We start from the raw sequence: 4788 nt of genomic DNA, 5'->3' as shown, positions 1-4788 counted from the left end.
TCAACTGACCCGAGTTCCCTTGTGATCTTCACAGAATAATGAGAAACTGAAGTGACAGGACCTGAAAAATTGGGTGAGAATCAACGTCTTCTAAAATGATCAGACCATCAACTGGAAGAAAGTCCCTGACCCGAAATGTCACCTATCCATGTTCTCCAGAAATGCTGCCTGACCTGTTGACTTAGTCCAGCACTTTGTGTCCTTTGGTGTAAACCAGCATCTGCTCTTCCTTGTTTCTATATCTTATAAAAAATAATGGAGGCATGGATAAGGTAGACAGTCAGATGCTGCTGAGAGTGGTAGTGAATGCGAATACATTAGTGGCCTTTATATGGGCATATGGATATATCTTCCTTCCATCATGGACATGGGGTACAAGCGCTGTCTGATTAGAGCTAAGGGCATTACCAGAGCCCCCACACACCCACAATTTGGACTGTTTATACTGCTTAACTCTGGGAGGAGGTACCGCAGCATGAAGAACGGGACAACCAGGTTCTGCAACAGCTTCATCGCCCAGGCCATAAGATTACTGAACAATCAACAAAACCGAGGCTAGAACTTTTAAAATATCGACACTTTTAAAAAACTTTTTATATATATTTATTTTACAGAACCATGCACATGAGGCATTTTTATGGACGCACCTAGAACTTTTTATAATTACCTGATTTTGGAGAGTCAAATGCAACGAAATTTCATTCAAGGTGCACTGTGTCTAGGTGTATATCTGAATGGCAATAAAGTTTTCATTCATTCATTCATTCATTCATTCATTCATTCAAATACAGGAAATGGAGGGATATGGAATATGTGCAGGTGGATAAGAGTTGATCTTGGCATCATGTTTGGCGAAGACATTGTGGGCCAAAGAGAGTTTCTGTGCTGTCCTGACCAGTGTCCATTGTTATTTCTGGGTTCTGTTTCATTTTCTGCTAGTCAAACTGAAACACTTCTCTCCATCCAGATGTCTATTTTACCATTCCACATTTCCCCTTATCTGACACCCTTGTATCCCCTTCTTCACCTTTAGCTCTGTGACTTGCTCCAACTATCTGATGATCCACCCCACCCCCACCTCAACTGTATCCATTTATCACTTGCCAGGCTTTGTCTGACCCCCACCTCCCTTTTCAAGCTCCCCCCCACCCCACCCCATACTCCTATCAGTCTGAAGAAGGGTCACCCCCCGAAATGAAGCCTGTCCATTCCGTCCACTGATACTGTTCATATGTTCTTAAGTTCAAGGAGCTGAATTAGGCTATTCAGCCCATCAAGTCTATACTGCTATTAATCATGGTAGATCTGTTGTGCCCTGTCAATCCCATTCTCCTGCCTTCTCCCCATAACCCCTAACACCCTTACTAATCAAGAATCTATCTATCTCTGCCTAAAAATATCCATTGACTCGGCCTCCACATCAGTTTGTGGCAATTCCACAGATTCACCGCCCTGTGACTAGAGATATTCTTGCTCATCTCCTTTCTAAAAGTACATCTGTCCAGCACTTGTGTTTTGCTCCAGATTCCAGCAACTGCAGTTTCTTCTCTCGGTTGTTGCCTTTTTCCATTTTCCAACAAAATGCTGGACCTCAGCAAAAGCAAGCAGCAAAACGTGCCCTCAATTCACAGCAACACAAACACTCTTCTATTTGTCAGACACAATTCCCTTTTCATGCTTCTAATATGCACAAAATAAATTTGCAGTCGCAACATCCGTGCAATGAACTGATAGTTGTTTCTTTGCGGCTGAGCCATCTTAAATCTCCACCTTTCCCCGCTCGGATTTACAGAGCGACATGACAGCGGGGCTCCGGAGAGCGTAGTGCCAGTGACAAATTGGACACGCCAGCTTCTTCCATTCGGCATGTCTTCATCAGCATGCTGTCTGTCTGCTCCGCTCCAGCGCCATCCCAAGCAGCAGGAACGATCAGTCTCTAACTGCCGATTAGGGCTGTCCCAGTCACATTATGTTGCACCAGGCCTCTCGCTTCCTTTGCTGGTCAGGGGTGGGAAATGCAATGCGGGGAACTGCAGCAAAAAGGAGAAGAGATTTTAGAAACATAGAAACATAGAAAATAGGTGCAGGAGTAGGCCATTCGGCCCTTCGAGCCTGCACCGCCATTCAATATGATCATGGCTGATCATTCAACTCAGTATGCTGTACCTGCCTTCTCTCCATACCCCCTGATCCCTTTAGCCACAAGGGCCACATCTAACTCCCTCTTAAATATAATCAATGAACTGTGGCCTCAACTACCTTCCGCGGGAGAGAATTCCAGAGATTCACCACTCTCTGTGTAAAAAATGTTTTCCTCATCTCGGTCCTAAAAGATTTCCCCCTTATCCTTAAACTGTGACCCCTTGTCCTGGACTTCCCCAACATCGGGAACAATCTTCCTGCATCTAGCCTGTCCAACCCCTTAAGAATTTTGTAAATTTCTATAAGATCCCCCCTCAATCTTCTAAATTCTAGCGAGTACAAGCCGAGTCTATCCAGTCTTTCTTCATATGAAAGTCCTGACATCCCAGGAATCAGTCTGATGAACCTTCTCTGTACTCCCTCTATGGCAAGAATGTCTTTCCTCAGATTAGGAGACCAAAACTGTACGCAATACTTCAAGAGTGGTCTCACCAAGACCCTGTACAACTGCAGTAGAACCTCCCTGCTCCTATACTCAAATCCTTTAAGGTCAATCAACCGCCCGATGCCCTCTCCGACACGAGGAGCTGGCGGTGGTGTGTAGGAAGGAACTGCAGATGCTGGATTACATTGAAGAGAAACACAACATGCTGGAGTAACTCAGCAGGTCAGGCAGCATCTATGGAGAAAATAAATAGAGAAAGTTTTGGGTCAGAAGCCAAAACTTCGGCTCGAGACTCTTCTTCAGACTGAAGAACACCAAAAAAAAAACACCAGCTGGTGATGGTGTTTGAACATTGGTAACTCACGACCAGATTGCAGCCGCTTCAGGCCAGATTCTGTTGCCAGCGATGAAGGAGCGGCTCTTCTTACTGTTGGAGTTATATCTTAGTGTGCCCTGCAAATTAGCGTTTAGTTTGCAGCATGGATACAGCATGGAAGCAGGCCATTCGGCCCACCGAGTCCACACCAACGAGCGATCAGCCATACACTAGTCCTGTCCTACATACTAGGGACTGTTCACAGAAGCCAATTAACCTAGCAGGCTGCAGGTCTTTGGAATGTGGAAAGAAGTCCAAAGCATCCAGAAAAAACCCATGCAGTCACAGGGAGAATGTACAAACTCTGCACAGACAGCACCCGTAGTCAGGATCGAACCCGAGCCTCTGGTGCTGTAAGGCAGCAAGTCTGCTGCTGTGCCACAGTGCCACTAGACTGTCCTGAGTATAAACAGCAGACCTGGGCTCCATGAAGCCTCTGCCATACTCTGCCATAGCACAATGAGTCTGCAACACTAGCGGCTGAACGCCATCTCCAAACGTTAGGTCCAAGGAAGTTAGTGGAACAGCAACATTCCCATTCTATTGATAGACACAAAATGCTGGAGAAACTCAGCGGGACAGGCAGCATCTCTGCACAACAAGGAATGGGTGACGTTTACCCACTTCCTTCTATGCAGAGATGCTGCCTGTCCCAATGAGTTACTCCAGCATATTCAGTCTACCATCGGTGTAGACCAGCATCTGCTGTTCCTTCCTACACATTTCCCATTCTATTGCATATTTAACACTAACTGGGGATGAATATCTAGGTGGATGTGTTTTCGGCAGATGTACACAGCAACATAGAAACATAGAAACATAGAAACATAGAAATTAGGTGCAGGAGTAGGACATTCGGCCCTTCGAACCTGCACCGCCATTCAATATGATCATGGCTGATCATCCAACTCAGTATCCAACTGATCATCCAACTCAGTACCTGCCTTCTCTCCATACACTCTGATCCCCTTAGCCACAAGGGCCACATCTAACTCCCTCTTAAATATAGCCAATGAACTGGCCTCGACTACCCTCTGTGGCAGAGAGTTCCAGAGATTCACCACTCTCTGTGTAAAAAAAGTTCTTCTCATCTCGGTTTTAAAGGATTTCCCCCTTATCCTTAAGCTGTGACCCCTTGTCCTGGACTTCCCCGACATCGTGAGCAATCTTCCTGCATCTAGCCTGTCCAACCCCTTAAGAATCTTATGGACAACACAGGAAGAAAAGAAACATAGAGAGTTAGAAATTGTTCTCCTTATCAGCAATGTTCAACTGTATCGCTGCTATGAGTAAATGGACAAGTGGAGAGCATGCATTGTTATTCGGCAGCAGTAGTGAGTTTCAGAGATGCTGAATGAATACTGGAATTCTAATTTCAATATTTTTTCGCAATGCTTCAGTCTCCTGTGAAATAAGGATAAAATGTCATCATTAGAAATTGAACAGAAATTGAATTGAATTGAATTGAATTGAATTGAATTGAATTGAAAGTACCGCTAAAATGACCTAATGTTATTCACAATGCAGACTGACTCACACCGTTAAATATCTAAGCAAAATATAAACGCACAGGAAACATATGGTGCTGACATTTCCAGGAACTATTTAAATTGCTACTTTAAACACAGGTATTAAATTTAATTCACGGCATCACTAAATCACTGTCTGTCTCCTCTGTAATGTTATTATCATGAAACTATCAGTGATTGAGATGTTTTGACGTCAGCAGTACACATTTTCATCTCACGTGGGGCAGACCCCTTCTAATGACCATGGTGAAATGCAAGCCGCCATTTCAACCGCAGAGTTCCTTGCTGTGAAGCTG

This window comes from Leucoraja erinacea, chromosome 9 (genome assembly GCF_028641065.1).
Source record: "Leucoraja erinacea ecotype New England chromosome 9, Leri_hhj_1, whole genome shotgun sequence".
In the NCBI taxonomy this organism is placed as follows: domain Eukaryota; kingdom Metazoa; phylum Chordata; class Chondrichthyes; order Rajiformes; family Rajidae; genus Leucoraja; species Leucoraja erinaceus.
This window is presented reverse-complemented; position numbering follows the sequence as displayed.